Raw genomic sequence first — 12,413 nt, 5'->3', positions numbered from 1 at the left:
AACCAATTAATGTAACTTCTGGCGTACCTCAGGGTTCTCACTTAGGGCCTCTCCTTTTCATTTTACATATAAACGACATTTCCTTCATACTAAAAAATCTGAAAGTGCTTATATATGCAGACGACATGAAACTCTTCATGGAAATTAAAAATATCAACGACGCTGTAATATTCCAGAACGAAATCAATCTATTCCACATTTGGTGCTGCAAAAGTCTACTCCAACTCAATGTAAAAAAATGTAACTCAATAACTTTCAGTAGGAAAAATGAAACTATACCTATAAACATACATCTAGGAAATCAACTTGTAGAAAAATGTAAAATTGTAAGAGATTTAGGCGTAATCTTAGACTCCAAGCTCACTTTTGTGGAACACTACAATACCATAATCAATAAAGCTAATAGCATGCTGGGCTTTATTAAACGCTTCAGTCATAACTTTCAGGATCCATACACAATTAAATTATTATACACTACATATGTCAGACCTATTTTGGAATATTGCAGCCTAGTATGGAATCCATACAATATTATTCACGAAGAACGCATCGAATCTATTCAAAAACAATTTCTTTTATGTGCACTTCGTAAATTAAACTGGACAGCATTTCCTCTACCATCATATGAAGCACGCTGCATGCTTATCAATATACAAACACTTAAAGAACGCCGCGACTTTGCAATGCTTTATTTTATCAGCGACATTATTTCTCAACGCATTCAATCAGCTCCATTATTATCGCAATTAAATTTTTATATACCTAGCCGCCAACTACGTTCCAGGAAATTATTTTTAGAAAAACAAGCTAGAACAAATTATGCAAAATACAGTCCAGTCAATCGAATAATGCGCCATTACAATCAATACTGCGAACATCTTGACCTTACTATGTCAAAAAATCAAATCAAATCTAAGCTTTGTCGTAGAAATAATGTGTAGTATGTAAGTGAACATTGTAAACAATTTATATGTAGTCTACATTTGCTTGACGAAATAAATAAACATAAACATAAACAATTGAATTGCCATTGCCACCTAGCAGTTCAAATTAAACCACTGGGCACAGTTTACTCGTTGAAATAACCACCATTAGAAATGATAATGTAATAATCTGAAAGTGTTACCTAAGCAGTAAAACTTTCCGTCTGATTGGCTATTTATTTTAAATTACTAGGTGACAATGGCAGTTAAATTTGAACTGATGAGCCGAAAGCGAAACGTGAAGAAAATGAAAATGAAAATGAGTGTACCCAACAACCCCCTGAATGTTGAATTTATCGCTTCTACCTCCCATAGATAATAATTTTGAAATTTATAATTCTGCCGACTTGTTTGTGAAGCTAAATTCCTTCGAAAATTCAAAACATAATATAATAAGTTCAAATTAGGCATGCTTGAACAAAAAAAGGAATAAAGAGCCAGCGTGCAAATCCTCATCACGAACTCCTATCTCTTATAACAGCATCATTTTCCGGTTCTTGTCGGCAAACTTATGCGTTCACTTTCCCCAGTTTCTAATCTCCTACATCGTTCCAGCGAACGGAAGTAAAAGTCCACTCGCGCAGGACACAACTGGCGATGCCCAGCTGTATGGAAAAAGTTTCGTTTTTTTTATTATTCAAAAAATTGAGTTAACCAACTTCGAACTTACGGACGGACGGTCATCAACCGTCGGCAGCGGCCGAGTCATCGTCATCGAGATTTAGGAGGTTACACATTCAGGTATGTCGTCGCCATCGCATCGCATCGCGTCGGTCGGTCGGTCGTTTCGCTCGGTGGTTGTTTCGCAATTTTCTACCACCGCCCATTCTTAAGCCCAAACACACAGCATCAGTGTGATGGGAAAGTTGCTCGAAATTCCACCAGACCACCACCACCCATTATTTTCCATGCAGGCAGCGAAATGTTACATGACCGACTAAACAAAACAAAAAAAAAGTTCGCCGAAACAGTGAACAACAAGAAGAAGTGCCACGAGCGAGTTTGGAAACTATTTTTTTTTCGTTTCTGCTACCCAGTTTCTCAAGCAAACGAATTGGTGGTCGGTGAGTTTGGAAAAAAGATGCCACAGGCTGCTGCGCCTTTGGTGGCTCTCTCGGTCGGGTTGCAACAAAGGCTTTTAAGTGAAAATGGCTGTAAAACATGTGTTGCGATGTTGGTAAATGTGTGCGCTTCTTTTTTTCTTCCACCGCCCCTGCAATCGGTTCCACTTATCGCCGACTGTCGAGACCTCCTGTCTCACCCACCATCCTCGCATGAAATTTCACAGGGGGTCACACTATGTACTGACTGTGCTGCCCGATGCGTCGGGGTTCACAGGGTACGGATTACGTTCTGTTTTTTTTTTTGCTGTTGTTATCTTTCTCGCGTGCCCACCGCGATCCCACTCGTCGTTATTCGTGTGGTCGAAGAGGCGATGAAAAGTTGTTTAGGTGAACCGTCACTAATTTGAGAGATTTATCGGGAAAAGTTGAGTTGAGCGGATTTAATTGCTTCAAATATGGTGTTCCAATCGAGTTCGTTTGTTTGATTGGAACGAAGCGTTTTTGCGTTCGATCGAAGCGGTTTTCCGAGCGTCGGTTGGTTGAATTGGTGATAAATGTGCGTTACACGCTGTTGAATGAATGAATGGAATTCAATCAACTGGTTTGTTTTGTTGCACTGATGAGGGTCCACAATACACACATTCGAGTTGGATAATACGACACGAAATTGTCTCCCGATCGATGGGATATTCAAAGAAATATACGTAACAATACACGAAACGTAACGTTGTTTACCAGAGTTACAAAAAACATTGGTTTTATAATTACTTATTTAATAACATTGAAGAGTTTTTTATGCAAGATTAGTTTCCGATATGGTCGACGGAAGATGAAATAACTAAGTGTTCACAAGTTCCTATCTCATGCCTCCCGGGCGTTCTAATGTTATAATTTTGTTTTAATTATTCAATTAATGTTCGCTAACATTTTCGGTTTGTTTAATCAGAATAATCGTCGTATCGATTTATTTATTTCGTCAACCAAATGTAGACTACATATGAATGGTTTACAATATTTACTTAGATACTACGCATTATTTCTTCGACTAAGCTGGAATTTCATTTCATTTTCGGACATACCAAGGTCAAGATGTTCGCAATATTGATTGTAGTGGCGCATTATTCGATTGATTGGGCTATATTTTGCATAATTTGTTCTAATGTTTCTTTCTAAAAATAATTTCCTGGTTCGTAATTGATGGTTGGGTGTATAAAAATTTAGTTGCGATAATAAAGAAGGTGATTGAATGCGTTGATAAATAATGTCGCTTATAAAATAAAGCATTGCAAGGTCGCGGCGTTCTTTAAGTGTTTGAATATTGATGAGCATGCAGCGTGCTTCATATGATGGTAGAGGAAATGCTGTCCAGTTGATTTTCGAAGTGCACATAAACGAAATTGTTTTTGAATAGATTCGATGCGTTCTTCGTGAATAATATTGTATGGATTCCATACTAGGCTGCAATATTCCAAAATAGGTCTGACATCTGTAGTGTATAATAATTTAATTGTGTATGGGTCCTGAAAGTTATGACTGAAGCGTTTAAGAAAGCCCAGCATGCTATTAGCTTTATTTATTATGGTATTGTAGTGTTCCACAAAAGTGAGCTTGGAGTCTAAGATTACGCCTAAATCTCGTACAATTTTGCATTATTTTACATTGAGTTGGAGTAGACTTTTGCAACACCAAATGTGGAATAGATTGATTTCGTTCTGGAATATTACAGTGTCGTTGATATTTTTAATTTCCATGAAAAGTTCCATGTCGTCTGCATATATATGCACTTTTAGATTTTTGAGTATGAAGGAAATGTCGTTTATATGTAAAATGAAAAGGAGAGGCCCTAAGTGAGAACCCTGAGGTACGCCAGAAGTTACATTAATTGGTTAAAATTGTTAAAATTACTTTTTGTTGGATTACTTCTATATGGGTTTATGGTTTCGCCCTTTTGAAAGTTTACAAATGTAGAGACCATAGTAGCACTTGGAGGTCCAGAGAATTGAGTTCGTGCTGCTGCCAGTAATTCCTTATCGGAAGGCAATTTTTGTTTAGTAGGTGCCAAAGAATTTCCGGAGTTATGGCTTCTGCTGTTTTACTTGTTACTCAATGGTCAATTTTCCGTGCGTATTTGTTGCTGTCGTTTACGTTGTTTCCGCCTTCGAATTGCATTTTCAGCTTGTTTTTCTTGAAGACAGCGAGTTCTTTGTTTTGCGTCGTATTGTCTCCAGTCGCATTTCCATATTTTTTTGCTGCCGATAAAGCGCCAGCCTGAGGTGAGTTCCGAGTCAGCTTTTTCTTCTGGTGAAGGTTACAAGTGTCTTTTTTTTCTATTGGTTTTAGTGATTTGTTTGCTTCCGATTCTTCAGCTAGAGTTTTAGACTTTACAAACTCCCTGAAAACGTACAAGAAACAGAAGGTGCCGAAAAAGTCCCTGGTACAGCAAGTTCAGGCCAAAACAAGAGCGCGAAAATTGTATAACCGGATTCTACAGAATAAAGACGGATGCATCCTGATCGACGACGAAACCTACACCAAGGAAGACTCTCGAACGCTGCCGGACCGCAATATTATATGAAATTGGTGTACCAGGACCTGGACGACGCTGACACCACGGTGGCGATGTAAAAGTTTTGGGCAGAAGGTGTTGGTCTGGCAAGCAATTTGTACCTGTGGTTTGCGGTCGTCGATTTTCTTCACGAAGGGCACAATTACCGCCAAGGTGTACGAGGAAGAATGTTTGAAGAAGAGAATGCTGCCACTGTACAGAAAGCATAAGGCTCCTCCTCTCTTCTGGTCGGATTTGGCTTCAGCCCACTACGCCAATTCCGTTCTTCAGTGGTTGTCAAAAAATAATGTACAATTCGTGGACCCACCGAACTGCCCGGATCTTCGGCCAATTGAAAGGTATTGGGCAATTGTCAAGCGGCACTTTCGGAAGAAAGGTACTGTATCCCAAAACATGCAGGAGTTCAACAAAAAAACTGGACAGCTGCCACCAGGAAAGTCACAAAAGTAACTGTGTAGAATTTAATGAAGAATGTCAAGTCCAAAGTGCGAGCGTTTCACAGAAACTAGGATTTTTTTCAATATAATCAGTGAAATGCATAAAAATGTATTTTTTCTACAATATATCGAAAACTGATGTCAAAATATGTTCGCTTTTTTATTCAATAATCAATGTTGCTAACTACTTTTCGATACACTCCTTAAGCTGTCCTTTGCTGATGATTTCAAGCTATACCACCAGATTAAATCTCAAGAAGACACAATATTTCTACAATCACAACTTTATTCATTCGCCAATTGGTGTCAAATAAACAAAATGGCTTTAAACGCCTAACAATGCTCTGTAATTTCCTTCTCTCGCAAACACCCGTTTATAAGATATGAGTACAACATTACGGGAAACGTGATGTCTCAGAAGCAGTTTTCATAGCCGATTTGTTAAAATCACGTATCGATTGTCCCGAACTCTTACAATTATTTAATCTCGACATTCATCGTCGTAGTCTGCGTTATCACCCCTTTTTAAGATTACCTTCCACCAGAACAAACTATGGATTCAATGAACCATTTACTAACAGTATGTGTCGTTTATTAACTTATATAAAGTCTACGATTTTCATGTATCTCGAATTGTAATCAAACGATTGTTTCTTAGTCACTTATCATGATAGTTTTAGAATCAAAGATTGGTACAAAGATGAGGAGGTTTTATGCCTGCTGGAGGCAGAGGTTTAAAAATTCTCAACTCCAGCGGTTTTTTTCCTGCTCCACATACATGCATACATACATTATTGTATTTTCGCTCAACCCCCATCCCGTCTCTCCACCATCTTCATTGGAAACTAACTAGATTCACCAGCCGAAATTAACCCGGTCGTCTCTTCTTCTTTCTCTCTGTCTTCCACCATGCATTCTTCGATCACTAATTAGATCTACATGCTGATTCTAAGCCCGTCGTTTTCTCTGCTTTCCACCATCTTTTTGGCCACTAATTAGATCTTCATGCCGATTCTAACACAGTTGCTAGCCCACGCTCTTCTACCACCTTCTCCACCAACCCTTGTTTACTATTCCCACTTTTTTCTTCTCTCTCACCTTTTAAGCAGTACTATTACTGCCATGTAAGGCTTGGTGTCATCAACTAGTTATAGGGTTATAGATTTAGTTTCAATTTGTTAGTTTTAAATGTTAGTTTCAATTGTTAGTGTTAAGTCCAAATGTATCTGTTAGATCATTGTAATCTGTTGATATAAATAATGAGAGGGTTTTATGCCTGCTGGAGAAAGAGATTACCAATTTTCATCTCCATCGGGTTTTTCTCTGCTCCAAAATATAATAAAAAAGAAAATAAAATAAAACCGGCAACACGGGACATACAGTAGGCTAAAAATAAATAAATAAATTCGACCAAGATCTCGCTATTGTCTGTGATACTAAGCAAAAATCTCTTGAAAATTTCCCTGATATATATCTCAGAAACGGTGGGTTCGATCGATTTGGTATCTCCTGCAATGTTTCAGCTAATTATAAGGACTATGCAAACAAATTTAGTACCGTTGAAAAATATTTTCAATTTTTTGTTTATTTCAAAAATAACATTTAAGATTCAAATAGTAAACAAAATTGAATTTAATTTTTTTGCTATTTTCCCATATATTTTAGCTGAAGGCCAAATTGAAAAACTGTCAAATTTTTAGCAGGTAGAAAGAATACTTGAAAAAGTTTCAAAATAATGTAATTTTTTTAGCTCATGAAAAAATATGTGTATATTTTTCAATAAAACTCTATGAAAGAACGCTAAATTTCCTAAAAACAAGATGTTTATAAAATTTTTGCTATATGCTACCGCTCTCGAAATACAGCGATTTGTACAAAAAAAATCGGGAATTTTTTTTCTGAAACGATTTTGGATGATCTTTGAATCTTTTTCTACAGAAGCAAATTACAAAATCAAGAAAAATAAAATTGTAGGAACAGTAAAAATATTACAACAGGCTTACCCTAAGAAAATAACAGATATAAATCATAGAACTGGGAAACATATTTTCTGATCCTTTACTAGAAATATATATTAACTTCCTCGCATATTTTTTACATTTTAGTATTAGAAAAAAACCCTGATTATAGTATGAATACTAGCTTTTGCTTAACAATTAATCTACTGTTTCAAGAAAATTGGCTGCTATGTTAACAACATTCAAAGTGCATCAAATATCGTTACAAAAATACAAATTTCCCGAAATTTAGTTTTCAATCCGCTGTATCTCGAGAACGGTAGCATATAGTAAAACTGATTATTATTTTTTATAGGACATTTGGCGTTCGTCATAATTTTTTTTTCATTTCATGATTTTCAACATTTACATTATTTTGAAACTTTTCCAAATATTATTTCCCCATGCTGAAAATTTGACAGTATTTTATTTTGTACTTTTATCAAACATTAAAAAAAAATGAGATATTTTCATTTTAAATATTACTTTTAAAATAAAAAGATATTCAATTTTGTTTCAACGGTACTAAATTTGTTTGCCTAGTCCTTATAATTAGCTGAAAAATTGCTGAAAGTACCATATCGATCGAACCCACCGTTTTTGGGGTATATATTATTAAAAATTTTCAAGAGATACTGGCTTAGTCCCTTCTCAAAAGTAAGGCTAGAGTAGAAATGGCGAACTGATGATAAAAATTGTTTTGTTTGGCCATAAATAACGCTTTTGCAAAATTTGAGCCAAATAAAAAAAATACAACAATGAAATTTCATTAAAAAATGCGTTGAATTTTGTCTGTAGACGGTCGAGTCTCGTCTTGAGTAAAAAAAAAATTGAAATTTTTCCATGAGTACAGATCGGATATGGATTTCAGAATTAGCGTATCAAATAGTCGGATTTAGTTTCCCGAAACCAGTGTTGCAAAAATATCAAATGTCATCGCTAAAAAAATCATGCCCGATTTTTAGCATCGATTATTACTATCCAGAAAATCAACGATGATTATGATCACTCTAAGAGAGTATGGACAAAATTTCATTCCGTTCAATTTTATTATAGTGACGTTCCATAAACTAACACGTGCTAATGAAAAGATGATCATTCAAAATCATTCTCACGGTCATCAGCCATGCAGCAATTTTCACTGAAAATGGTAATATTCAAAAAGGTGAGTGATGTATTGAAAATCAATTTCAAATTATTCTCAATATACCATGCTGTGATTAAAACAATTATAATGACTGGAATAAAACTCCAATAACAAAGCATGCTTCATGCAGCAGTTTTAAAAATATTAACACTATTTATTCAAATTTTACACAGAGAAGTAACAGGAACGCAGGACTTCTAGAGCGAACACAAACAAGCATTCAAACCAGGCCGGTTGAAGGGCACTCGACCAAGTGCTATCGTAGCCAACATGGCTTCTCAGTTTCTAGAAAACGTCAAATGGCGAAAAAATCTTCCACTCACGTCTTCCTTACATGTTTTAGACGAGATTCATGAAAAATAAAATCACAATCTGCGGTTTATATTGAACAGCGAAGTGATATTAACAGCTCAGTACAAACTACTATTACACTGATAAGTCGAAGATAAAACATTAAATAAATAAAAATACACTGAAAACTTTTTTTATGAAACTTTTTTAATGTGAATTTTCCAAGTCATGCATTTTTACCAAGTATACCGGTATAATGTGTTTATTTTTGTTGTTAACATGAAACACTAATTCCAAATAGCAAAATAAAAACATTTTATTCAATGCTTTCTACCCATCTTGACCACCTTTCAGGCAATTTATGGATACCACGCCAATTTTTTTAAGCAAAACTACACGGAAAGATCGAAATCAGCATGTTGGCGAAAAAATTAGTTGATTTTCTGACTTTTGTTAGTTATTTTGTGAGACAACTAAAAAAATCTTACTTTTGCTAAATTGGTTTTTTTAATTCTCATTCCCTTAATAATAATAAAATATTTGTTGAAATGGCTATTTTTTTAGTTGAATTCATCAATTCAACGTGCTGTCATTTCTCAGCTAAGGCACACTTCATTTCTATTCAACTAGTTTTTTAGTTGAATTAAAGAAATAAAACGTTGTTTTCAACCAACATAAATGGTTGAATTGGCTTTTACAATGTGCAGCTATATGGCGCACTGTCACCGAAAAAACGTTTACACCGTAATGACTACTAGCCACTAGATTGCACACTACTATCGAAAGAAAAATCAGTCGTGGTTGTCTTTTCTATATTGGCAGGCATAAATACAATGTTGTATTTGAGAAAAAGACATAAACTTCTTTTTTGAAAATTTCTCTTCTAAATCGCTGTTTTCTTCATTCGACTTCGCGAAATCGACTTTCTCACTGAAAACTTTGAGCACTCGGAAAACAAAAACCGAATACAAGTAGTACACCGGACGGCGTAGCCCGGAAGGTTGGAATATACAAAAAACATCATTTGACATATACAATTAAAGTGCAACATTCGAAACTCACTTCACTGTTCCGCGTGAAAACATTATTACGCACAATCGCTTCAAATGCGCACAAATTTACATATCGGCTTAGAAACTTATATATGGATATATCGTAACACATGCGAAAACATCAAAACAATTTGCAAGTAGTTTCAACAAGACTGTCCTTTTTAGCTTTTTGCTGGATTGTTTTGCTTTGAAACTTCTCATGAGTTTTTGGCTAATAAACTTGGTTATGAAACCAATTTCATTTTTGTTTTCTTTGTGGTGTCCTTCAAATGATGATGATAGATAAATAGAAACAAATTTTCTGATTTAAATAACAAAATTAGTTGTCAATGAGAATTTCGTGTTGGATTGGAATATTGCTGGTTTTTGTCCAGGATATTCGCCAACTAAACACATTCTCTAAAAATAAGAGTTTTTTCCAGCAAAGTAAATTCTCAATTTTAACTAATTTCATAGTCATTTTGGAAATTTTGTTGTTAAAATGAACTAAATCAAAAACAGTAATACGAATTAGGCGCAGAGCTAATTTCGGTCGTTCCGTATATTAAACACCCAACACCCAACTTCTTCGTTGGAATCGAAGTGCTGCTCAGCCGATAAGCATGAATGATAGTCGGAAGGGGCTAAGTGTGGTGATAACGGCGGGTTGGGTAGCAGTTACTCCTGGCCTATTCTAGTTGTATTTTTCGATCAATTCATGGTTCAAATTGATCATTGGTTGTCTGTAGAGATTAGTAATAACAATTTCAGAAGTTTAGTTTTCCTGTAAACACTGTCAACTGTCTCCAGTTTTCGTGCATACTTCCAAGCACCAGCAAGTTCAAGGTCAAATCTATACCGAACCGTAATAATATACAGCAGGTGATGGCTAAAACCTGGACTCGCAAGTTGTATCGCGAATATTATTGGAGAAATTTTCCTGTGTGATGATGGACGATTAAACTTAAGTACTAGAAGACTTTGAGCAGCTTCCCGGAATATATTTTTACCATGAAACAGAACGGTGTTGAGGAGCATCACAGGACGAAGAAAAAGGCCAACTCTCCCGAAAAATGTTTGGTTTGGCAGGCAATATGCAACTGTGACTAACCAAGCCAAAGCTTCATCTCTACCGGAACGGCAAACAAGGAAATATACAGTGAAGGATGCCAGAAGCGATTGTTATTATTCCTACGCGGCCTAGACACTCTCTCGCTATTCTGGCGAGATTTTGCATCTTGTCACCACGCCAAAGATGTTTTGGAATGGTATAAAGCGAATGGAGTCTATGTTGCACCGAAAGAGGCGAAACCACCTAACTGCCCGAAGTAGCGACCTATCGGTCGGTATTGGGCTCTCGTGAAGAGAAAACTCTCTGAATATAAACAGTAAGCTACAACTATAGAAAAATTTCGAAACATCTAGAACAAAAGCAGTTAAATCGGTTGCAGAGAAGTCTGCATAAAAGCTTATGGCTGGAGTAAACTCAAAGGTTCGTAGTTTCTTTATGCAGCCTAATTAAGGAAATGTAATTTGTGTTAGTATAACTAATAATGCAAAACTCTTCTATTTTCGCTATTTCAATCCGAGTAAAGTAAAATATAATAAAAGTAAAGTAGAATCTAATAAATTGTAAAATCGATTACGTATATTCCAATTTTGTGAAATACACCCCCTAATACAAACTAAGCTTCTAGTTTCATTTGCTTGTCACTCCCCAAATCCATAGAAATTTTCACACTGACAGTATTATGACAAATAAAGCTTTCGAATTCTCCGTTTCGCAGGCGCCAGAACTTTTGTCACATAATCCGAAGCGGCCTAGTCCTGCCATTCGCTTTCAGCAGAACCAACAATTACAGGTACCACATTTTACAGTAGTTTATGGACATCCTACGGTCGTCGTCGTTCTAAAGAGTGTCCACCAAAAAACAGCATCCGTACCAGCAGCAGCAAATGGTTTCCGTCAAGGACCATGTGGAACCAACGGGCGGTAGAAGGTACTTTCCTGTGTCGCGAAATTCGCTGTTCAGAACTCCGGAGGCTTATGCACACTTTCAGTTCCCAACTTGCGAACCGGGACCGTTTGGGGGGAGGAAGGGAACGATAAACAGGATGTGTCACTTGATTCAGTTTGCGTTCTTACCACATCCGGTTGCAAACAGAGCTGTTGCCGTACGGTTTGCTAGCCGCTGGCAAATGAATGGTGTCCTGGTCCAGAAATCTCTCTCTCGAAAGATTATGTTGGTCGTTCCGGTTACCAACTGTAACGAAAATGTACACTGGCCTACACACAGAAACACATACACACACAGCCTCCCATGGACATCGTCACGTTTTTCCACTTCCGTGTGTCGAAAGCTGGTAAAAATTTGATAAGGAAGCCGGAAAAGGCGAATCGCATCTGGCTGCCGGTAACTTGGTTCACTCCCATATGGCTTGGGTTGGGGGCGTTGAGTTGTTAAATAGGATTGAAAACTCAATTTCAAACCGTCTGTACGGGAGCTATTCGGTGTTTTCCGTTTATTTCGATTTCAGAACCAAACTGCAATGGGCATTAGGAAACTTGATCAGAAAATCGTTTACGGCGAGCTTAAAATTGTATATTTTATGAGAATCTCTCGGTTGACAGCAAAATCATTGCTTAAGGCACAAATAAACAGTCTTAAACAACAATTGAGTATCAATTTACTATTGACTGTTCGTAACTAAATCCACTTTCTCTTAGGAGCAAGAAATAATCCTACACTCTAAAAAATTTTGAAGTTTACAGATGATTTAATTCCTCATACGATGTAATTCATAAAGACCTAATTTGTCAAATGACGGAAAATTTTATTTATAATGACTTAATGTTAGAATAGCTTGAATTTTACTGGTTTCGACCTGTAACTTGC

At 36.4% G+C, this 12,413-nt stretch overlaps 1 protein-coding gene across 1 annotated transcript in view; it reads right to left on the bottom strand.

Moving 5' to 3' along the window:
• Positions 1 to 12,413, bottom strand: part of LOC131430575 (putative uncharacterized protein DDB_G0277255) — a 349,494-nt gene that overhangs the window by 200,743 nt on the left and 136,338 nt on the right. The window lies entirely within an intron of this gene.

The sequence above is a fragment of the Malaya genurostris genome, chromosome 2, assembly GCF_030247185.1.
Source record: "Malaya genurostris strain Urasoe2022 chromosome 2, Malgen_1.1, whole genome shotgun sequence".
In the NCBI taxonomy this organism is placed as follows: domain Eukaryota; kingdom Metazoa; phylum Arthropoda; class Insecta; order Diptera; family Culicidae; genus Malaya; species Malaya genurostris.
Note: the sequence above shows the minus strand (reverse complement) of the source record. Positions and strands in the feature narration are given on the sequence as shown.